Source organism: Haematobia irritans, chromosome 3 (assembly GCF_050003625.1).
Source record: "Haematobia irritans isolate KBUSLIRL chromosome 3, ASM5000362v1, whole genome shotgun sequence".
NCBI lineage: Eukaryota > Metazoa > Arthropoda > Insecta > Diptera > Muscidae > Haematobia > Haematobia irritans.
The window spans coordinates 208,530,424-208,557,050 of NC_134399.1; the positions used below are offsets into that span (position 1 = coordinate 208,530,424).

Genomic DNA, 26,627 nt, shown 5'->3' on the forward strand with positions numbered 1-26,627 from the left:
TTATGTCCATTTTCTTTAAAAACAAAAAACAAATTTTTCTTTTACAGATTTTCCTAGAAATTTTTTCATAGAAAATTTGTCTCATTCAAATGTTTTATAGAAAAGTTGTCTTAACAAAGCTTTTATAGTTACAAAAAAAAATTTGTTTAGAAAATTTTTCTCATACGAATTTTTCTAGAAAAATTATTTACAACGAAAGAAAATTGTATACAAATTTTCTTTAGATATTTCATACGTATTTTATTTCGATTTTTTTTTCTAAAAAATTGGTCTCATACAAACTGCCCCTACAAATTTTTTGTTGAAAAATTCTTTCATACATTTTTTGATAGAAATTTTTCATTCAAATTTTTTATAGAAAAGTTGTCTTAACAAAGTTTTTATAGTTACAAAACAAAAAAATAAAATAAAAAATTTGTTTTATACAAATTTTGTTAAAAAAAAATTTCTCAGAAATTTCATACATATTTTATTTCTATTTTTTTTTTCTAAAAAGTTGGTCTCATAAAAATTTTTTGACAGAAAATATTTTGCATATAAATTTTTATTGAAAAATTCTTTCATACATTTTTTGATAGAACTTTTTTATAGAAAATTTGTCTCATTCAAATGTTTTATAGAGAAGTTGTCTTAACAAAGTTTTTATATGCTAGTTACAAAAAAAAAACTTTGAAAATGTGTTTTACACAATTTTCTTATTAGAAAATTTTTCTCATACGAATTTTTCTAGAAAAATTGTTTACAAAGAAAGACAATTTTATACAAATTTTCTTTAGATATTTCATACATATTTTCTTTAGATTTTTTTTTCTAAAAAACTGGTTTCATACAAACTGCCCCTACAAATTTTTTGACAGAGAATTTGTCGCACACAAATTTTTGTTGAAAAATTCTTTCATACATTTTTGATAGAAAAATTGTCTCATAAATTTTTTTTATAAAAAAAATTTGTTGCACACAAATATTTTATAGAAAATTTATCTCATACAATTTTTTTATACAAAATGTGTCTCATACAATTTTTTTATAGCAAATTTGTTTCTTGCTTTTTATTGATAATTTTTCTAACACATTTTTTTATAGAAAAAATGATAGAAAAATTGTCTCATAAAATTTTTTTTATAAAAAAATTTGCCTCATACAATAAAAACAATTGCCTATTTTTTAGAAAATTTTTCTCACCCATTTTTTTTTTAATTTTTTCACACAGTTATATGCTTTATTTTTATAGTTTAGCTATTTTTGTATTCCTGGTGTGCGTGACTATCGTCTTATATCGCATTTGATTTGCAATCGTGTTCCCCCCAACCCCATCATACAAAATAATTCGAACTTGTTTCGCATATAGAAGACATAAAAATTGCGAACCACATAAATTTATTAATTACCCAAAAAAAAAAAAATTTTTTTAAACAACATACGTATGTGCCATAGTGATTTCAATGAGTTTATATGCATCGAGTAACCGAAACTTAACGAAAAATGAACAAATCATATGCTAAATCTGTGGCAATTGAATGACGTTGGCCATAAAATCCAATATGAAAACTTCAGAGCATAAGTTTGCCTAAAACTAATGATAATTAAAAGTGATGAATATTTTGTGCTTGGATATCTAACACAAGTCTAAAACGAGCATATACACTGAAAAAAGATGACGATTATTTTTTATATCAGGCTGAGCATGGAGTCTAACAGCTTCAAGAGCAAATTTTCTTTTTTTAATTTTAAATTAAAAAAAAAATAATAATTTAAAAATTTAGTGTTACAATTTAGTTTTATGTAATTTCTGCATATAAAGTACCCAGGTAATTGTTTTTTTTAATTAGCCTCCCTTAGTCTTGATTAATATCCCAACAAAAAGGCCAAATTAAAAATTAAATTAAACTTCAGTAAACCTACAATTAACTTTTACTAAAATCTGCCATAAATCAATTTTCTATTACATGTCAGAAAACAAAAACTACAAAATAATCAACTTTTGATATAAACGATTCTCAATCCTGAACGTACATAAGCTTAGTTGGCGGACAATCACAGGGTTCTACTAAATCATTCTGTATGTCCGTTGGACAAGACTGCAATATAAAAAAGCAAAACAATAGAAACTAAAATCTAAAATTATTATGGCAAAAAAAAAAACAACAACAAACAGAAAATAATACATCAATCAATTTCGTAAATTGGCGCCACTTACGCAATTGCCCAGCAAATATTTCTCCACATTTGCATTTGGATACACTTCACTTCCACTTGTTCGACAATGAACGTATGAAAAAGGACGGACAGATGGAAAAGCGCTCAGTAGGTGATTGCTGACGTTTTAAGAAAACGAATGCTCAACAATTCCCAGTGATTATTACAATGCATTTCTCAAGCGCACAAGTATAAAGCACAGTGGGCTGAGAAAGACACAAAAAAAAAAAAAACAATAAATTACTAAAACAACTGAGAAGGAAATTTTGGGTTTATCAATGTTACAAGAAAAATAAATAAATAAATTAAATTGAATTGAATTTTTTATAGATTTTTTTTGTTTAATTCTTACCCATTGTGCATCTTATACCATATCGTGTAATGACATTTGACTTTGACAAAAGTCAGTGAACTGAAGGAAAAATTCAAACCATACCAATCCCATTATTTACGTTGATTGTATGTTCAAAAGATGAAATAATCTCTGTTAGTGGGCCGGCCATCACGGTGGCCACAGTTGGTAGAATTCTACCGAAAATGGTAGATTGTTTACTAGCAATAACATTTTGACAAAATTTTCTAAAGAAATAAAATTTTGATCAAATTTTCAATAGAAATAAAATTTTGACAACGTTTTTTATAGAAATAAAAATTTAGAGAAAATTTCCTAGAGAAATAAAAAATTTTTTGACAACATTATATATAGAAATAAACAATTTTACAAAATTTTCTATAGAAATAAAATTTCTACAAACTTTTATATACAAATAGAATTTTGACAAAATTTTATATAGAAATAAAAAGATTTTACAAAATGTTCTATCGAAATAAAATTTTGACAAACTTATATATAATTTTTACAAAATTTTATATACAAATAAAATGTTTACAAAATTTTCTGTAGAAATAAAATTTTGACAAAATTTTTTATAGAAATAAAATTTTGTCAAAATTTTCTATAGAAATAAAATTTGGACAATTTTTTTTTGTCTTTTTTTGGGTTTTTTTGGAATTTATTCCGATAACTGGTTGATATTTTTGCTGCACGTAGAGGATGCTGTTGAGGAATGTGGTAATTCTGAAACGTGCGTCTGTCCAACCATATTTCCTCTGTTGGTTAAGCTACAATTGTAGTTTAGTCCATGCAAAAACAACAGAAATAAAATTTTTACAAAATTTCCTATAAAAATAAAAAAATGTTTACAAAATTTTACAAAATAAAAATTATGACAAAATTTTCTATAGAAATTAAATTTTTTCTGTAAAAATAAAATTCCGAAACGTGCGTCTGTCCAACCATATTTCCTCTGTTGGTTAAGCTACAATTGTAGTTTAGTCCATGCAAAAACAACAGAAATAAAATTTTTACAAAATTTCCTATAAAAATAAAAAATGTTTACAAAATTTTACAAAATAAAAATTATGACAAAATTTTCTATAGAAATTAAATTTTTTCTGTAAAAATAAAATTTTGACAAAATTTATGTAGAAATAAAATTTTGACAATATTTTCTATAAAAATAAAATTTTGACAAAATTTTCTATAGATATAAAATGTGAACAAAATTTTCTATATAAATAAAAAATTTATTAATTTTCTTTTTGTTCGACCTTTATAAATATATAATGAAATGATTAATCAAGCTCGAGGTCTTTGTGTTTTTATTTATTTATTCATTTGTCGATATTTCGCCTTAATCTGTAAGGCATTTTCAAGACGTCTTGAAAATGCTTTACAGATTAAGGCGAAATATCGACAAATGAATAAATAAATAAAAACAAATAAAAACACAAAGACCTCGAGCTTGATTAATCATTTCATTATATAAATAAAAAATTTTGACAAAACTTTCTAGAGAAATAAAATTATGACAACATTTTCTATAGAAATAAAATTTTGACAAAATTTTCTATAGAAAAAAAAATATTGACAAAATTTTCTATACAAATAAAATTTTGACAAATTTTTCTATGTAAATAAAAATTTTGACAAAACTTTCTATAGAAATAAAATTTTGACAAAATTTTCTATAGAAAAAAAAATATTGACAAAATTTTCTATAGAAATAAAATTTTGACAAAATTTTCTATAGAAATAAAATTTTGACAAAATTTTCTATAAAAGTTAAAATTTTGACAAAATTTTCTATAGAACTAAAATGATAATAAAATTTTCTACAGAAATAAACAAATTAACAAAATTTTCTATAGAAATATAAATTTGACAAAATTTTCTATAGAAATAAAATTTTTATAAAATTTTCTATAGAAATAAAATTTTAACAAAAGTTTCTATAGAGATAAAATTTTGACAAAACTCGCTTTAAAAATAAAATTTTGACAAAATTTTCTATAGAAATAAAAAACGTTTACAAAATTTTCTATAGAAATAAAATTTTGACAAAATTTTCTATAGAAATAAAATTTTGACAAAATTTTCTATAGGAATAAAATTTTGACAAAATTTTCTATAGAAACATAATTTTGACAAAATTTTCTATAAAAACAAAAATTTTGACAAAATTTTCTATAGAAAGAAAATGATAATAAAATTTTCTACAAGAATAAAAAGTTTAACAAAATTTTCTATAGAAATAAAAATTTGACAAAATTTTCTATAGAAATCAAATTTTGACAAAATTTCCTATAGAAATAAAATTATGATGGTTAAGTTAGGTTAGGTTAGGTGGCAGCCAGATGTATCAGGCTCACTTAGACTATTCAGTCCATTGTGATACCTCATTGGTGAACTTCTCTTTTATCACTGAGTGCTGCCCGATTCCATGTTAAGCTCAATGACAAGGGACCTCCTTTTTATAGCCGAGACCGAACGGCGTTCCACATTGCAGTGAGACCACTTAGAGAAGCTTTGAAACACTCAGAAATGTCACCAGCATTACTGAGGTGGCATAATCCACCGCTGAAAAACTTTTTGGTGTTCGGTCGAAGCAGGAATCGAACCTTGGTATGCAAGGCGGGCATGCTAATCATTGCACTACGGTGGCTCCCAATAAAATTATGATAAAATTTTCTATAGAAATAAAATTATGATAGAATTTTCTATAGAAATAAAATTTTAACAAAATTTTCTGTAGAAATAAAATTTTAACAAAATTTTCTGTAGAAATAAAATTTTAACAAAATATTCTATATTTCTAATAAAATGGACAAAATTTCCTATCGAAATAAAATATTGACAAATTTTGCTATAGAAATAAAATTTTGACAAAATTTTCTATAAAAGTTAAAATTTTTATAAAACTTTCTATAGAAATAAAATTTTGACAAAATTTTCTATAGAAATAAAATAATGACAAAATTTTCTATAGAAATAAAATTATGACAAATTTTTTTATAGAAATAAAATTTTTACAAAATTTCCTATAGAAATAAAATTTTTACAAAATTTCCTATAGAAATAAAATTTTGACAAAATTTTCTATGAAAGTTAAAATTTTGACAAAATTTTCTATAGAAAAAAAAATTTGGCAAAATTTTGTATAGAAAAAAATTTTGGCAAAATTTTCTATAGAAATAAAATTTTGGACAAAATTTTTTATAGAACTAAAAAATTTGACAAAATTTTCTATAGAAATAAAAAATTTGACAAAATTTTCTATAGAAATAAAATTTTAACAAACTTTTCTATATTTCTAATAAAATGGACAAAATTTCCTATAGAAATCAAATTTCGACAAAATTTTGTGTACAAATAAAATTTCGACAAAATTTTGTGTACAAATTAAATTTCGACAAAATTTTGTGTACAAATAAATTTCTATAGAAATAAAATTTTAACAAAATTGTCTATAGAAATAAAAATTTGACAAAATTTTCTATACAAATAAAATTTTGACATAATTTTCTATAGAAATAAAAATTTGACAACATTGTCTATGGAAATAAAAATTTGACAAAATTTTCTATTGAAATAAAATTTTGACTAAATTTTCTATAGAAATAAAATTTCGACAAAATTTTCTATAGAAATAAAATTTCGACAAAATTTTCTATAGAAATAAAAAATTTGACAAAATTTTCTATAGGAATAAAATTTTTACAAAATTTTCTGTAGAAATAAAATTTTTACAAAGTTTTCTATAGAAATAAAATTTTGACAAAATTTTCTATAGAAATTAAATTTGGACATCATTTTCTATAGAAGTAAAAATTTAGAGAAATAAAATTTTGACAAAATTTTTTATAGAAATAAAAATTTAGAGAAAATTTCCTAGAGAAATAAAAATGTTGACAATTTTTTTTAAGGAAAAAAAATTTTTTTTTGAGAAAATTTTTTATATAAATAAAAAAAATTGACAAAATTTTCGATACAAATAAAATTTTTACAAAATTTTCCCTAGAAATAAAATTTTGACAAATTTTATATACAAATAAAATTTTGACAAAATTTTCTATAGAAATAAAATTATGACAAAATTTTCTATAGAAATAAAATTTCGAAAAAATTTTGTGTACAAATAAAATTTCGACAAAATTTTGTGTACAAATAAATTTCTATAGAAATAAAATTTTGATAAAATTTTCTGTAGAAATAAAATTATGGTAAAATTTCCTATAGAAAAATAACAATTTTACAAAATTTTCTATACAAATAAAATGTTGACAAAATTTTCTATACAAATAAAGTTTTGACAAAATTTTCTATAGAAATAAAATTTCGACAAAATTTTCTATTGAAATAAAATTTTGACAAAATTTTCTATAGAAATAAAATTTCGACAAAATTTCCTGTACAAAAAAATTTCTATAGAAATAAAGTTTTGACAAAATTTTCTATACAAATAAAATTTTGAAATAAAAAAATGTTGACAAAATCTTCTATAGAAATACATTTTTGACAACATTTTCTATATAACTAAAATTTCGACAAAATTTTCTATAGAAATAAAATTTTGACAAAATTTTCTATAGAAATAAAATTTTGACAAAATTTTCTATTGCAATAAAATTTTGACAAATTTTATATAGAAATAAAAAATGTTGAAAAAATTTTCTATAAAAAAAAATTGACGAAATTTTCTATAGACGATTTTTTTTTGGTAGAATTTTCTCAACTTTTGGTAGATTATTTTTGACACGAATGGCAATTGTCCATACGGTCATACGACAATGTCATTGAGGAACAAGTATGAATGAACTCGTTGCTTGGGCCATATAAATTCCACTCGTGTATGACTGCAAATATTCTCTGTGCCTTGTGGATTCTAATTTGACAACAATAGAATTATTACTATAATTAGTTAATATACGCAAATAGCTCTAAACGATTAAAACGTCAGAATAATAGAGTACAGTTAATTGGAAAAATTAAGCAAAGTGGCATTTACCTTAATCAGGCAGAATTCAATTTACTATGTACAGTGAAAAAAAAAAACAAACACTTGTCAAAGAATATTCTTTTATTATGAGCAATTTCTTTTCTAAGCATTTTTGATTGGAAATATAGTATCCTTGAAATCAAGGCATCTAGGAAATTTATAATCACTCTTGTGGTTAATATCATAAGAATTGATTGCATTGCGTATTGCTTTAAATTATGGGCCATAGTTGTTGTACAATTATTATCATCGCTTACTCTATTCGCATTCATCCTACGCTTATCTCCCATACAGACACGTCATATTGCCATAAAACCTAAAAAAAATGCCACCGTACCAATGGCATTTCCCTGCAATCCCAAGACTGTTGATGATAAGCGCCATGAAATGGAAATCCTTGTTCCATGACCTATCCATGAAGCACCGTGTGGAGTATTCTTTCAAGGTATAACCTAACAAATGAGTGTTGTTGTTATACCGTACCATGCCATTAGAACACATAGCATCATAAGAGGTTGGAGGCTAAATCGTAATATAAAGAAAATATAATAATTTGAGCTGTTGCACTACTTTAATGGGACCTCTGGAAGCTTCCGTTTTCCATCTGCACTACTCGCAAAAGTGCTTTTATATATTTCTTCTCTACATAATGATATTTTTTCTCCTTCATGGAGAACAATTGAGCTTGGAATTTCTTATAGGATCCTTGATAATGATGATGGTTATTATTTTATGGTACGTTCATAAACGCCAAGCAGAATGGTATGTTTGGGAAGGTTTAAATTCCTCTATTGTGGAGTATGAAATGGAGACTATATTTATGTCAAGGCAATAAATAGATGGTATTTTTTTTAAATAGCAGCTTATATGTACATTTGTCGTAGAAAAATGTATAAAAGAGATTTTTTATTAAAAATTAATTACAAAATGTATTTACACAAATATTAAAAAATTTTGTTTTTCTAAAAAAATATATCGAATTTCTTTTCTAGATAAAGGTGTAATTTATTCTTTTTATTTAGGGAAAAATCTGTTGAGAATATTTGTGAAAGATGTGCCTTTTTACAGATTTTATTGAACGAAAAAAAAAAACTAAACAAAAAAAGATATCACATAATTTTTCTATAATATATTGGACATATTTTTCTTGTACCTATTCCACAAAATCTGATTTGCATTTATCGCTTTTCAAAACGGAGCCAGGTTTAAATTGGAGACCTTGAGAACGGCTGCGATCTACCGCAACCGACCAGTGTATTTAGTAAACACCAATATTTGCAATCTTAAAACACCAATTGGTAAAAAAAATTCAACCACCAATATCCAATGCAACCGACGACTGTCGGTTTTTGTTAGAATGAGTGTTGGTCTCTCGAAAATACCGTAGTAAAGCAATCACACAAATTGGTTATATTGGTAACCAATTTGTGTGATCAGCAGTTTGTTATTCTCTTATTTGGTACTCTCTCAATTCTCTTGAGCTAATGCCAACTGCTGGTAATTGTTGTTGTTGAGTGCAATCACACTTAAGTGCCACACTCGTTTTTTGTTTACCGAGCGTTGTTACGATGTCGATTGGTTTAACATTGCAAGACACTGCATACGAACATTGTTATATACTAGTGGTGTTTTTATTCTCGCATTTGTATCAATGTAAAAGATCGCATGGTAATTGGTGTCATACTCACTGCCACCGACATTTTGTGGGTAAGATTGCAATACGAAAAAAAGCCACCGGTTGCCGTTCTCTGCCATACACACACCTCCATCACTCAATACTAAGATCCGTACCAGCGTTGCCACAATGAATTTTTATTTGGACCATTTTTCCAAAATTGGACCAAAATTCGTACCAGCGAACCATTTTTCCACATTAAATTAATATCATTTAAAAGTTAAAATTTTTCCAAAATTTTACTTCGATGGAAAATTTTGTCAAATATTTAATTCTACTGCAACTTTTTATTTCTATAGAAAATTTTATCAAAATTTTATTTCTATAGAAAATTTTGTCAAAATTTAATTTTTATAGAAAGTTTTGTCAAAATTTCATTTCAACAAAATTTCGTCAAAATTTTATTACTATAGAAAATTTTGTCAAAATTCCATTTCTATCGAAATTTTTTCCCAAAATTTTATTTCTATAGTAAATTTTCCACATTTGTCAAAATTTTATTTCAATACAAAATTTCGTCAAAATTTTATTTCTATAGAAAATTTTGTCAATATTTTATTTCTATAGAAAATTTTGTCACAATTTTATTACTATAGAAAATTTTGTCAACATTTTATAACTATAAAAAATTTTGTCAACATTTTATTTCTATAGTAAATTTTCCACATTAAATTTTTCCATATTAAATTAGTATCATTTTTCCACATTAAATTAATATCATTTAAAAGTTAAAATTTTTCTAAAATTTTACTTTGATGGAAAATTTTGTCAAATATTTAATTCTACTCCAAATTTTTAATTCTATAGAAAATTTTATCAAGATTTTGTTTCTATAGAAAATTTTATCAAAATTGTATAAGAAATTCCATGTGGTCCATCGGACCAAATTTAAAAATTAGTAATTTTTTGGAACAATTTTGGTCCGATTGGACCAAACTGGCAACCCTGATCCTTACGTTAATAAGATATCTTATTTTCTATATTCACCACAGGGTTTGTTGCTTATAGATCTCTGAGAGAGAGAATTTACCACACACACCTGCTCCTCAGTCAATACTATGATCCCAACGCTATGAACAGTGATACGATTTTAGTGCTCTTTGATTTCCAAAGGCAATAGTCTTTTTAGTACCTTGGTGGCTAGAGTAGTTTTTGTGGCGGGAATTAGTATGTTAGAATTTATAATGTATTTGTAGTGTTTTTTGCCATTGGGGAGTTGGCATTTCTGGTTATAAATTTATCTCATTTTCTATATTCACCACAAGGTGTGTTGGTTCACCCAGATAAAAATGAACCCACCTTGAAAGAAAATGTAGGTTTATATTAGAAAATTTTAACTAAAATATTTTAGTAATTGCAACATGATACAATTAAGTTAATAATGTTTGAAAAAAAAAATATTAGAAGTAATAGTTTTTCTGTCCATTAATAAAATTTCATATTGTCAAAAAAATTGGAATTAAAAATTGTTAAAATGTCTTTAGACTATAGGAAGTTGTAGACAGATACAATTTAAGTAAACTTTACATTTGAGAAATTTATAAACTTAGTTCCGCAAACTTCACCCATGTTAGGAAAATATAAATATTTTACATGTTTAGTAAAATTGTGTACTTGATTTGTATAAATTTGTTTAAGCAAAAACTAATTAAAATAAGAAAAATTTTCTCACATTTAGCAAAATTGAACTAAAAGGAATTAATTTTCATGTACTTAAATATAGTTGAATCGGCTAAAAAAAATTCGTAGACTTTTTTCTGGGGTATAGATATCTTTGTTGCTTTTAGTTCGTTTATTACATTTCTATAAATTTTCCGAACCATTTTTTTTAGAACAATATTTTTGAAGCCTATTTAAGCCTATTTATAGCAACAGAGTTTTGGTCGCATCTTTTATAGAAAAAATGTTTCTAAATTTTTTTTGGAAAAGTGTAAATGACACGCTTTTTTTACAGTGTTTTTAATCTAAAAATTGTTTTGTAGGAAAAAGCGTTTCCGTTTCACTTATTTTACGACACCTTTTTTTGTAGGAAAGGCTTTACGAAACATTTTATAGAAAAGTGTTTATGGCACTTTTGTTTTTATAGAAGAAAGTGTTTGAGAACCTATTTTTTTACAAAAAAACGGATGTCTGACATATACTTTCTAGTGTGTGGTTTTAGTAAAAAATATTTTTGAAGAAATATTTTTATACATCTTTCTTAAGGAAATGTATGGCGGAAAATTTTTTGCAGAAAAAAAGGAGTTTTTCATATATTTGTTATAGAAATGAGAGAAATCTCATATTGCTTATAGAAAAAATGTTTATGACACGTTTTTATAGAAAAAAAGTATTCCAACCTTTTTACTGATAGTGTTTCTGCTATCTTTTATTTGAAAAGCACGACATTTTTTTAAGACACTTTTTATAAGAAAAAGAGTTTCTAAAAAGTGAAACATTGTATAAAAAGTTCATTATTGAGTTCTTTACTAATATTTTTATTTCCTAAAATTCAGTATCGACCCTTTTATTAGAATTTTTATCTAGCTCTTTCTTTCAAATGGTCTTTTATAAAATTTCCAAGAGAAATGTTCTCTATTACCACACATACCTGCTCATCACTCAGATCCATACTGTATTAAGATATCTCATTTGTTATACACCCCATATTGGTTATAGCTCTCTGTTTTCTTTTTTTTTCTTGTAATTTGCTTTGCATTTCTATACATATTTGCTTGGTTGAATTGATGCATTTGTGTGTATGTGTGTGCATTACCTTAACCTAGTTTGCAAAGCCTAGTGCCGTTTGGTATTTGCTAGGAGAGAGAGAGAAGATTCTTCAATTCAATCTTATTTGTTTGTGTGTTTTTTCTGCCATTCTCATTTTGCACATATTTTCGAAGCTCTAGGCTATTGCAATACCAATACAAAAAAAATTCATACATAAATAAAATTGAAATGTTAAGAGAACGATGAACGATGACTACACTGATACAACACAACGACCACCATCACTACAATACAATGCAGGACAATTGGGTAAACAAGTCCATTGAATTGATGGAGGAGGGTTGCCCAGTTAGCACAACAACAACGAATAATGAACACCAAAAACATTCAAAACGCATTTGCCTTGCAATACAGAGCAATGAGTTAGGCGAGTGGTGCGATAGTAGCCGTAGTGATAGTAACAGGAGTTGTAAAGTAAAGTAAGCAACAACTGCTAACATCAAAGCAACAAGCAACAGGATCAAGGATAACAGCGTATCCATTTGTTTGGACCAACCCGAAGCAATTTTTGGAAGCGTGTTGTTGTTCTATACAAACATTGCTGCTAGAGGGAATGTGAAGATACTAGAAGATGTGAAAGAATGTACATGGAATGATTTAGTTTTTCGGCTCCAATGAATATGCCAACAAACAGAGTGGGTTAGGAAATATTGATAAGAGGAAGAATTTATTTGAGAAATTTCAGGATAGAAGTTGGAGTGTTTTTTTTCATGGATCTGTGTTTGACTTCTTAGGATTTTTTGTCTATATAAGTGTACTGTAGACATACCATAGCCATGTTAATTTTACCTTTCTTGGTCTATGAAGTTGTTAACATAATCAATATCCAAAACATACAATGTAATGATGAGCATAACAGTCATGTTGGTCAATACAAAACACAACTAGCAGTTATTTCTGTGAGAACACGCATGCAGTATATGAAATATCTCTTAATATGAGCGTAAGGTTGAGATGTACGAAGTTATCACTGAGTATGTGAGAATACCTATTGAGTATCGCGGACAATAAGACATATTTACATTAAAGATCATCTTGACTTACGTTTACATTAGAAATAACATAGATGTACTATAATAGCAGTTCAAATAAATTTTAATATAAAATATTAAACATGATAACGGTGATGAATGACACTTTATTTTGTATTAAAAATGTTTTTTTTTTTCAAAATTTTATATAGAAATAAAATGTTCGCAAAATTATCTCTAGAAATTAAATTTTAACAGCATTTCTATAGAAATAAAATTTTGATGACATTTCTATAGAAATAAAATCTTGATGACATTTTTATAAAAAAGTAAAATTGTGAAAAAATTTTCTGTAGAAATAAAACTTAGACCAAATTTTCTGTAGAAATAAAACTTAGACCAAATTTTCTATAGAAATAAAATTTTGCAAATATTTCTGTAGATATAAATTTTTGTCGACATTTTCTGTAGAAATAAAATTTTGACAAAAATTTCATTAGAAATAAAATTTTGAGGGCATTTACTATAGAAATAAAATTGTGACAAAATTTTCTATAGAAATAAAATTTTGACAAAATTTTCTAGGAAATTAAATTTTACAAATATTTGTGTGGAAATAAAATTTTGACAAAAAATTTCTATAAAAATAAAATTTTACAAAAATTTCTGTAGAAATAAAATTGTGACCAAATTTTCTATAGAAACAAAATTTTCACAAAAATTTCTGTAGAAATAAAATTTTAAGAACATTTTCATTAGAAAAAAAATTTTGAGGACATTTACTATAGAAGTAAAATTGTGACAGAATTTTCTATAGAAATAACATTTTACAAAAATTTCTGTAGAAATAAAATTGTGACCAAATTTTCTATGGAAATTAAAATTTGCAAAGATTTCTGTAGAAATAAAATGTTGGCGGCATTTTCTGTAGAAATAAAATTTTTACAAAAATTTCATTAGGAATAAAATTGTGACAGAATTTTCGATATAAATAAAATGTTGACAAAATTTTCTATAGAAACAAAATTTTGACAAAAATTTCTGTAGAAATAACATTTTTAACAAAATTTTCTGTCCAAATAAAATTTTGGCAAAATTTTCTATACACAAAAAAATATTCTATACAAATTTTTACAAAAATTTCATTAGGAATACAATTTTGAGGACATTTACAATAGAAGTAAAATTGTGACAGAATTTTCTATAGAAATAAAATTTTGACAAAATTCTCCATGGAAATAAAATTTTACAAAAATTTCTGTAGAAATAAAATTTTAACAAAATTTTCTATACAAATAAAATTTTGCAAAAATTTCTGTAGAAACAAAATTTTGACAAAATTGTCTATAAAAATAAAATTTTGTCAAAATTTTCTATAAAAATAAAATTTTGTCAAAATTTTCTATGCAAATACAATTTTGCAAAAATTTCTGTAGAAATAAAATTTTGACAAAAAAAAAATTCTATAAAAAGAAAATTTTACAAAAATTTCTGTTGAAATAAAATTGTGACCAAATTTTCTATAGAAATAAAAATTTGCAAAGATTTCTGTAGAAATAAAATGTTGGCGGCATTTGCTGTAGAAATAAAATTTTTACAAAAATTTCATTAGGAATAAAATTGTGACAGAATTTTCGATACAAATAAAATGTTGACAAAAAAATAATAATATGGAAATAAAATTTTACAAAAATTTCTGTAGAAATAACATTTTTAACAAAATTTTCTGTCCAAATATAATTTTGGCAAAATTTTCTATACACAAAAATATATTCTATACAAATTTTTACAAAAATTTCATTAGGAATAAAATTTTGAGGACATTTACAATAGAAATAAAATTGTGACAGAATTTTCTATAGAAATAAAATGTTGACAAAATTTTCTATAGAAATAAAATGTTGACAAAATTTTCTATGGAAATAAAATTTTAACAAAGTTTTCTGTCCAAATAAAATTTTGGCAAAATTTTCTATACAAATAAAATTTTCGCAAAAATTTCTGTAGAAACAAAATTTTGACAAAATTTTCTATAAAAATAAAATATTGACAAAATTTTCTATGCAAATACAATTTTGCAAAAATTTCTGCAGAAATAAAATTTTGACAAAAAATTTCTATAAAAAGAAAATTTTACAAAAATTTCTGTAGAAATAAAATTGTGACCAAATTTTCTATAGAAATAAAATTTTGCAAAAGTTTCAGTAGAAATAAATTTTTAACAAAATTTTCTATAGAAATAAAATTTTGAGGATATTTTCTATAGAAGTAAAATTGTGCCAATTTTTAATAGAAATAAAATTTTGACAAATTTTGTTATAGAAATCAAATTTAAAAAAAAATTCGATAGAAGGTTAGGTTAGGTATACTGGCATCTCGATTTTTTAGGCTCAGTTAGACTATTCAGTCCATTGTGATACCACAGTGGTAAACTTATTTCTTATCACTGAGTGCTGCTCGATTCTATGTTAAGCTCTATGACAAGGGACCTCCTTTTTATAGCCGAGTCCGAAAGGCGTTTCACACTGCAGTGAAACCACTTAGAGGAGCTTTGAAAATCTCAGAATTCTATGGAAATACAATTTTTCAAAAAATTTTCTATAGAAATAAAAGTTTGCCCAAAATTGTCTAAAGAAATTTTGCCAAAATTTCTGTAGAAATAAAATGATGAGAAAATTTTCTATAGAAATAAAATTTTGAAATAAATACAAATAAAAATTTCTATCAAAGTAAAATTTTGGAAAAAATTTAACTTTCAAATGATATTAATTTAATTTGGAAAAATAGTCCGCTGATCCGAATTTTTGAAAAATGTTGGGCCAAAATAAAAACTCATTGTGGCAACGCTGCACAGTGGTGAATTTCTCTTTTACCACTGAGCACTGCCAGATTCTATTGTTAGCTCAATGACCAGTGATCTCCTAGAGATTGGTTAGTTCGATTTATATATTCTTTGTAGGTGTTAGTAAAACTTTCGGCTGGGAATTGAACCCGGCATCAACGTTATGCAAAACTAACGTACTAGTGCTGTGCTAACGAAGGCCACGCCATCTCAAAGTAAATCGGTTTGCTGGGATACTTTGAACATGGATTTGTAAAGGGTATCATGAAACAGGGACAAAACCAATGTCCCAATATCAATACAGTTAATGGAGTTTTACTTGTGACGCAGGCATGTTTTTCCGAGTATGCCGTTGTATACATACCCTCATACATAAATACGCTTAGAATAACCCAGTTGTAAAAATGTGTTAACTCTTTGTATGTGTTAGGCCTTATTAAACATATGGCAAGACATGTTTATGTTGTTTAATAAGTTCGATTTGCTTTAAACAGTGCGCATTAGAAATGTTTGACCCATAGTCCATTTCCGATATTTTGTAGTTTTTAGTCAATAATCACAGCATTTTTATACCCACCACCATAGGATGGGGGGTATATTAACTTTGTCATTCCGTTTGTAACACATCGAAATATTGCTCTAAGACCCCATAAAGTATATATATTCTGGGTCGTGGTGAAATTCTGAGTCGATCTGAGCATGTCCGTCCGTCCGTCCGTCCGTCCGTCCGTCCGTCCGTCCGTCCGTCCGTCTGTTGAAATCACGCTAACTTCCGAACGAAACAAGCTATCGACTTGAAACTTGGCACAAGTAGTTGTTATTGATGTAGGTCGGATGGTATTGCAAATGGGCCATATCGGTCCACTTTTACGTATAGCCCCCATATAAACGGACCCCAAAATTTGGCTTGCGAGGCCTCTAAGAGAAGCAAATTTCATCCGATCCGGCTGAAATTTGGTACATGATGTTAGTATATGGTCTCTAACAACCATGCAAAAATTGGTCCACATCGGTCCATAATTATATATATCCCCCATATAAACCGATCCCCCGATTTGGCTTGCGAGGCCCCTAAGAGAAGCAAATTTCATCCGATCCGGCTGAAATTTGGTACATGGTGTCAGTATATGGTCTCTAACAACCATGCAAAAATTGGTCCACATCGGTTCATAATTATATATAGCCCCCATATAAACCGATCCCCCGATTTGGCTTGCGAGGCTTCTAAGAGAAGCAAATTTCATCCGATCCGGCTGAAATTTGGTACATGGTGTCAGTATATGGTCTCTAACAACCATGCAAAAATTGGTCCACATCGGTTCATAATTATATATAGCCCCCATATAAACCGATCACCAGATTTGACCTCCGGAGCCTCTTGGAAGACCAAAATTCATCGTATTCAGTTGAAATTTGGTACGTGGTGTTAATATATGGCCTCAAACTCCCATGCTAAAATTGGTCGATATCGGTCCATAATTATGTATAGGCCCCATATAAACCGATCCCCAGATTTAACCTCCAGAGCCCCTTGGAAGTGCAAAATTCTTCCCATTCGGTTGAAATTTGGTACGTGATGTTAGTATATGGTATCCAACAACCATGCAGGAATTGGTTCTTATCAGTCCATAATTATATATAGTTCCCATATAAACCGATCCCAGATTTGACCTCCGGTGCCTTTTGGAGAAGCAAAATTCATCCGATCTGCTTGAAAGTTGGTACGTGGTGGAAGTATATGATATTTAACAACCATGCCAAAAGTGCTCCATATCAGTCCATAATCATACATGGCCTCATATAAACCGATCCCGAGATTTGGTTTTGGAGCCTCTTGGAGGAGCAAATTTCATCCGAGTGAGTTGAAATTTGGTACATTGTGCTAGTATATTGTCATTAACAACCATGCCTAAGGTCCATATCGGTCTATAGTTATATATGGCCCTCAGATAAATCGATCCCCAATCACACAAAAATTGGTCCATATCAAGTTCATAATTGTATATAGCCCCCATATAAGCCACCCCCAAATTTCAATTCTGGCTCTCTACGTACCGTGCAAAAAGTCCATATCGATTCCTAATTATTTGTAGACTTCACTATACATAACTTTTTTGTCTAATATATACATCGTGTGGACTAACTCACAATTTAGAAAACGATGTTAAGAAGTTTTAAGATACCACAACCCAAGTAATTCGATTGTGGATGTTAGTCTTTCATAGAAGTTTCTACACAATCCATGGTGGAGGGTACATAAGATTCGGCCTGGCCGAATTTACGGTCGTATAGTGTATACGACCGTAAATTCGTCTTTTATAAAATTTCCAAGAGAAATGTTCCCTATTACCACACATACCTGCTCATCACTAAGATCCATACTGTATTAAGATATCTCATTTATTATACACCCCATATTGGTTATAGCTCTCTGTTTTCTTTTTTTCTTGCAGTTTGCTTTGCATTTCTATACATATTTGCTTGGTTGAATTGATGCATTTGTGTGTATGTGTGTGCATTACCTTAACCTAGTTTGCAAAGCCTAGTGCCGTTTGTTATTTGCTAGGAGAGAGAGAGAAGATTCTTCAATTCAATCTTATTTGTTTGTGTGTTTTTTTTTGCCATTCTCATTTTGCACATATTTTCGAAGCTCTAGACTATTGCAATACCAATACAAAAAAATTCATACATAAATAAAATTGAAATGTTAAGAGAACGATGAACGATGACTACACTGATACAACACAACGACCACCATCACTACAATACAATACAGGACAATTGGGTAAACAAGTCCATTGAATTGATGGAGGAGGGTTGCCCGGTTAGCACAACAACAATAATGAATAATGAACACCAAAAACATTCAAAACGCATTTGCCTTGCAATGCAGAGCAATGAGTTAGGCGAGTGGTGCGATAGTAGCCGTAGTGATAGTAACAGGAGTTGTAAAGTAAAGTAAGCAACAACTGCTAACATCAAAGCAACAAGCAACAGGATCAAGGATAACAGCGTATCCATTTGTTTGGACCAACCCAAAGCAATTTTGGAAGCGTGTTGTTGTTGGTGTTCTACACAAACATTGCTGCTAGAGGGAATGTGAAGATACTAGAAGATGTGAAAGAATGTACATGGAATGATTTAGTTTTTCGGTTCCAATGAATATGCCAACAAACAGAGTGGGTTAGGAAATATTAATAAGAGGAAGTTAGATTTTTTTAAAGAAATTTCAGGATAGAAATTGGAGTGTTTTTTTTTCATGGATCTGTGTTTAACTTCTTAGGATTTTTTTTTGTCTATATAAGTGTACTGTAGACATACAATAGCCCTGTTAATTTTACCTTTCTTGGTCTATGAAGTTGTTAACATAATCAATATCCAAAACATCAATATCCAAAATGATGAGCATAACAGTCATGTTGGGCAATACAAAACACAACTAACAGTCATTTCTGTGAGAACACGCATGCACACCCAGAGAAGGAATATGATCACCTCAAACATTAAGAGCAAAATGTTATTTTTGGGTGGTGACCATGTAACATGGTTTTCGCAACCATGTTATTTCCTCGGAAATCATGTATCTGATTTCGGCAAGCAGGTTATATTTGACGAGAAAATAACATTTTAGTGACAAACATGTTACATGGTCACCATACAAAAATAACATTTTGCTCTTGAAACATGTTTGAGGTGATCATATTCCTTCTCTGCGTGCAGTATATGAAATATCTCTTAATATGAGCGTAAGATTGAGATGTACGAAGTTATCACTAAGTTTGTGAGAATACCTATTGAGTATCGCGGACAATAATACATATTTACATTAAACATCATCTTGACTTACATGTACATTTGAAATAACATAGATGTACTATAATAACAGTTCAAATAAATTTTAATATAAAATATTAAACATGATAACGGTGATGAATGACACTTTATTTATTTTGTATTAAAAATATTTTTTTTCACAATTTTATATAGAAATAAAATGTTCTCAAAATTCTCTGTAGAAATTAAATTTTAACAGCATTGCTATAGAAATAAAATTTTGATGACATTTCTATAGAAATAAAATCTTGATAACATTTTTATATAAAAGTAAAATTGTGAAAAAATTTTCTGTAGAAATAAAATTTTGACAAAATTTTCTATAAAACTAAAATTTTACAAAAAATCCTGTAGAAATAAAACTTAGACCAAATTTTCTGTAGAAATAAAACTTAGACCAAATTTTCTATAGAAATAAAATTTTGCAAATATTTCTGTAGATATAAAATTTTGTCGACATTTTCTGTAGAAATAACATTTTGACAAAAATTTCATTAAAAATAAAATTTTGAGGGCATTTACTATAGAAATAAAATTGTGACAAAATTTTCTATAGAAATAAAATTTTGACAAAATTTTCTATGGAAATTAAATTTTACAAATATTTCTGTGGAAATAAAATTTTGACAAAAAATTTCTATAAAAATAAAATTTTACAAAAATTTCTGTAGAAATAAAATTGTGACCAAATTTTCTACAGAAACAAAATTTTGACAAAAAATTCTGTAGAAATAAAATTTTAAGAACATTTCATTAGAAAAAAAATTTTGAGGACATTTACTATAGAAGTAAAATTGTGACAGAATTTTCTATAGAAATAACATTTTACAAAAATTTCTGTAGAAATAAAATTGTGACCAAATTTTCTATAGAAATAAACATTTGCAAAGATTTCTATAGAAATAAAATGTTGGCGACATTTTCTGTAGAAATAAAATTTTTACAAAAATTTCATTAGGAATAAAATTGTGACAGAATTTTCGATATAAATAAAATGTTGACAAAATTTTGGAAAAACACTATGGAAATAAAATTTTACAAAAATTTCTGTAGAAATAACATTTTTAACAAAATTTTCTGTCCAAATAAAATTTTGGCAAAATTTTATATACACAAAAAAATATTCTATAAAAATTTTTACAAAAATTTCATTAGGAATAAAATTTTGAGGACATTTAGAATAGAAGTAAAATTGTGACAGAATTTTCTATAGAAATAAAATTTTGACAAAATTCTCTATGGAAATAAAATTTTACAAAAATTTCTGTAGAAATAAAATTTTAACAAAATTTTCTGTCCAAATAAAATTTTGGCATAATTTTCTATACAAATAAAATTTTGCAAAAAATACAATTTTGACAAAATTTTCTATGCAAATACAATTTTGCAAAAATTTCTGTAGAAATAAAATTTTGACAAAAAAAAATTCTATAAAAAGAAAATTTTACAAAAATTTCTGTTGAAATAAAATTGTGACCAAATTTTCTATAGAAATAAAAATTTGCAAAGATTTCTGTAGAAATAAAATGTTGGCGGCATTTGCTGTAGAAATAAAATTTTTACAAAAATTTTATTAGGAATAAAATTGTGACAGAATTTTCGATACAAATAAAATGTTGACAAAATTATCTATGGAAATAAAATTTTACAAAAATTTCTGTAGAAATAACATTTTTGCCAAATAAAATGTTGGCAAAATTTTCTATACACAAAATATATTCTATACAAATTTTTACAAAAATTTCATTAGGAATAAAATTTTGAGGACATTTACAATAGAAATAAAATTGTGACAGAATTTTCTATAGAAATAAAATGTTGACAAATTTTCTATGGAAATAAAATTTTAACAAAGTTTTCTGTCCAAATAAAATTTTGGCAAAATTTTCTATACAAATAAAATTTTTGCAAAAATTTCTGTAGAAACAAAATTTTGACAAAATTTTCTATAAAAATAAAATATTGACAAAATTTTCTATGCAAATACAATTTTGCAAAAATTTCTGCAGAAATAAAATTTTGACAAAAAATTTCTATAAAAAGAAAATTTTACAAAAATTTCTGTAGAAATAAAATTGTGACCAAATTTTCTATAGAAATAAAATTTTGCAAAAGTTTCAGTAGAAATAAAATTTTAACAACATTTTCTATAGAAATAAAATTTTGAGGACATTTTCTATAGAAGTAAAATTGTGCCAATTTTTTATAGAAATAAAATTTTGACAAATTTTGTTATAGAAATAATATTTATAAAAAAAAAATCGATAGAAGGTTAGGTTAGGTATACTGGCATCTCGATTTTTTAGGCTCAGTTAGACTATTCAGTCCATTGTGATACCACAGTGGTAAACTTATTTCTTATCACTGAGTGCTGCTCGATTCTATGTTAAGCTCTATGACAAGGGACCTCCTTTTTATAGCCGAGTCCGAAAGGCGTTTCACACTGCAGTGAAACCACTTAGAGGAGCTTTGAAACACTCAGAATTCTATGGAAATACAATTTTTCAAAAAATTTTCTATAAAAATAAAAGTTTGCCCAAAATTGTCTAAAGAAATTTTGCCAAAATTTCTGTAGAAATAAAATGATGATAAATAAAAATTTGCTATCAAAGTAAAATTTTGGAAAAAATTTAACTTTCAAATGATATTAATTTAATTTGGAAAAATAGTCCGCTGATCCGAATTTTTGAAAAATGTTGGGCCAAAATAAAAACTCATTGTGGCAACGCTGCACAGTGGTGAATTTCTCTTTTACCACTGAGCACTGTCAGATTCTATTGTTAGCTCAATGATCAGTGATATCCTAGAGGTTGGTTAGTTCGATTTATATATTCTTTGTAGGTGTTAGTAAAACTTTCGGCTGAGACTTGAACCCGGCATCAACGTTATGTAAAACTAACGTACTAGTGCTGTGCTAACGAAGGCCTCGCCATCTCAAAGTAAATCTGTTTGCTGGGATACTTTGAACATGGATTTGTAAAGGGTATCATGAAACAGGGACAAAACCAATGTCCGAATATCAATACAGTTAATGGAGTTTTACTTGTGACGCAGGTATGTTTTTCCGAGTATGCCGTTGTATACATACCCTCATACATAAATACGCTTAGAATAACCCAGTTGTAAAAATGTGTTAACTCTTTGTATGTGTTAGGCCTTATTAAACATATGGCATGACATGTTTATGTTGTTTAATAAGTTCGATTTGCTTTAAACAGTGCGCACCGGTCATTTCCGGTATTTTGTTGTTTTTAGTCAATATCAATCACAGCATTTTTTATATTTTATTGTAGAGGCGCGGAGCAAACCTCTCTCTCTCTTTCTTTATGTTATCCAGCATGTTTCTCACTTGAAAGAAAATCTCTGAATATGAGCGTAATATTGAGATGCATGAAGTTATTATTGTGTTTGTGAGTGAACCAATTGAATATTTATTTATCATATCAAAAATATTTTCCACTGTGAATTTCCCGCTAGATTATATACCAACTATTTCGAGTTACTTGTATATTTCGTAAAAAACTATGTTCGTTTCATTTTACCCTGAAATTGTAGAGGTTGCACTTGATAATGGCCTCCTAGGATTCCAAAAACATATTTTTCACTTGTCAGTAATTTATTGAGTTCGGGGTTTTTATTTGCACCAACAGCAGCAACTTTATATATGGCAAAATGTGTTTCGTTCGTTTTGCAAGAGGATTGACTTGTGTGCCATACAAGTTTTTCTATATCCATTATTAAGGTTCAATTACTTGTACCTTGAAATATTAGAAACTAACAAAAAAATGAAACTTCACATTTCAAATAAAATTTCTTGAAGGCAAAACGTGCTATTGAATGTAATAATAGTACGGAAGCAGAGACAAATCCATTTAAATTCTTCAAGTGAAATTTAAGTATAATTCCTTCGAAAGAGAAAATTTTTCTTCAATTTCTTTGTTGAAGCACAAATAAATTCCAATTAAATTATAATTTGAAATAAACAAAAAGAAAAATATTATAATACGAAAATTTGAGTAGGAAAAGCTAGGAGTGATTAGTACAGAATTTCACCACGTGTGACATCACAATGGAAAAAATTGGTATAATGTTAACATAGTACCGGCATATATAAAAGCCAGTAAAATTTCTTATTAGTTATAAGCAGTGATGCCACTTCAGCTATTTTATAGTTGAAACATTTTTCTAGCTGAGTTGCTAGAAAAATTTTTCTATGTGAAAATTTTGTCAAAATCTATTTATTTTTATGATACTTTCCACTATAGGATACGTAACGTATCGAAATATTGGTCTGAGAACTATATATATATATATATATATATATATATATATATATATATATATATATATATTTCTGTTGAAATAAAATTGTGACCAAATTTTCTATAGAAATAAAAATTTGCAAAGATTTCTGTAGAAATAAAATGTTGGCGGCATTTGCTGTAGAAATAAAATTTTTACAAAAATTTTATTAGGAATAAAATTGTGACAGAATTTTCGATACAAATAAAATGTTGACAAAATTATCTATGGAAATAAAATTTTACAAAAATTTCTGTAGAAATAACATTTTTGCCAAATAAAATGTTGGCAAAATTTTCTATACACAAAATATATTCTATACAAATTTTTACAAAAATTTCATTAGGAATAAAATTTTGAGGACATTTACAATAGAAATAAAATTGTGACAGAATTTTCTATAGAAATAAAATGTTGACAAATTTTCTATGGAAATAAAATTTTAACAAAGTTTTCTGTCCAAATAAAATTTTGGCAAAATTTTCTATACAAATAAAATTTTTGCAAAAATTTCTGTAGAAACAAAATTTTGACAAAATTTTCTATAAAAATAAAATATTGACAAAATTTTCTATGCAAATACAATTTTGCAAAAATTTCTGCAGAAATAAAATTTTGACAAAAAATTTCTATAAAAAGAAAATTTTACAAAAATTTCTGTAGAAATAAAATTGTGACCAAATTTTCTATAGAAATAAAATTTTGCAAAAGTTTCAGTAGAAATAAAATTTTAACAACATTTTCTATAGAAATAAAATTTTGAGGACATTTTCTATAGAAGTAAAATTGTGCCAATTTTTTATAGAAATAAAATTTTGACAAATTTTGTTATAGAAATAATATTTATAAAAAAAAAATCGATAGAAGGTTAGGTTAGGTATACTGGCATCTCGATTTTTTAGGCTCAGTTAGACTATTCAGTCCATTGTGATACCACAGTGGTAAACTTATTTCTTATCACTGAGTGCTGCTCGATTCTATGTTAAGCTCTATGACAAGGGACCTCCTTTTTATAGCCGAGTCCGAAAGGCGTTTCACACTGCAGTGAAACCACTTAGAGGAGCTTTGAAACACTCAGAATTCTATGGAAATACAATTTTTCAAAAAATTTTCTATAAAAATAAAAGTTTGCCCAAAATTGTCTAAAGAAATTTTGCCAAAATTTCTGTAGAAATAAAATGATGATAAATAAAAATTTGCTATCAAAGTAAAATTTTGGAAAAAATTTAACTTTCAAATGATATTAATTTAATTTGGAAAAATAGTCCGCTGATCCGAATTTTTGAAAAATGTTGGGCCAAAATAAAAACTCATTGTGGCAACGCTGCACAGTGGTGAATTTCTCTTTTACCACTGAGCACTGTCAGATTCTATTGTTAGCTCAATGATCAGTGATATCCTAGAGGTTGGTTAGTTCGATTTATATATTCTTTGTAGGTGTTAGTAAAACTTTCGGCTGAGACTTGAACCCGGCATCAACGTTATGTAAAACTAACGTACTAGTGCTGTGCTAACGAAGGCCTCGCCATCTCAAAGTAAATCTGTTTGCTGGGATACTTTGAACATGGATTTGTAAAGGGTATCATGAAACAGGGACAAAACCAATGTCCGAATATCAATACAGTTAATGGAGTTTTACTTGTGACGCAGGTATGTTTTTCCGAGTATGCCGTTGTATACATACCCTCATACATAAATACGCTTAGAATAACCCAGTTGTAAAAATGTGTTAACTCTTTGTATGTGTTAGGCCTTATTAAACATATGGCATGACATGTTTATGTTGTTTAATAAGTTCGATTTGCTTTAAACAGTGCGCACCGGTCATTTCCGGTATTTTGTTGTTTTTAGTCAATATCAATCACAGCATTTTTTATATTTTATTGTAGAGGCGCGGAGCAAACCTCTCTCTCTCTTTCTTTATGTTATCCAGCATGTTTCTCACTTGAAAGAAAATCTCTGAATATGAGCGTAATATTGAGATGCATGAAGTTATTATTGTGTTTGTGAGTGAACCAATTGAATATTTATTTATCATATCAAAAATATTTTCCACTGTGAATTTCCCGCTAGATTATATACCAACTATTTCGAGTTACTTGTATATTTCGTAAAAAACTATGTTCGTTTCATTTTACCCTGAAATTGTAGAGGTTGCACTTGATAATGGCCTCCTAGGATTCCAAAAACATATTTTTCACTTGTCAGTAATTTATTGAGTTCGGGGTTTTTATTTGCACCAACAGCAGCAACTTTATATATGGCAAAATGTGTTTCGTTCGTTTTGCAAGAGGATTGACTTGTGTGCCATACAAGTTTTTCTATATCCATTATTAAGGTTCAATTACTTGTACCTTGAAATATTAGAAACTAACAAAAAAATGAAACTTCACATTTCAAATAAAATTTCTTGAAGGCAAAACGTGCTATTGAATGTAATAATAGTACGGAAGCAGAGACAAATCCATTTAAATTCTTCAAGTGAAATTTAAGTATAATTCCTTCGAAAGAGAAAATTTTTCTTCAATTTCTTTGTTGAAGCACAAATAAATTCCAATTAAATTATAATTTGAAATAAACAAAAAGAAAAATATTATAATACGAAAATTTGAGTAGGAAAAGCTAGGAGTGATTAGTACAGAATTTCACCACGTGTGACATCACAATGGAAAAAATTGGTATAATGTTAACATAGTACC

The 26,627-nt window shown here is 27.0% G+C and overlaps 1 protein-coding gene across 9 annotated transcripts in view; it reads left to right on the plus strand.

The window, feature by feature from the left end:
• LOC142231792 (3',5'-cyclic-AMP phosphodiesterase-like) overlaps positions 1 to 26,627 on the plus strand; it is a 769,719-nt gene that overhangs the window by 453,907 nt on the left and 289,185 nt on the right. The gene's annotated exons all lie outside the window — the stretch shown is intronic.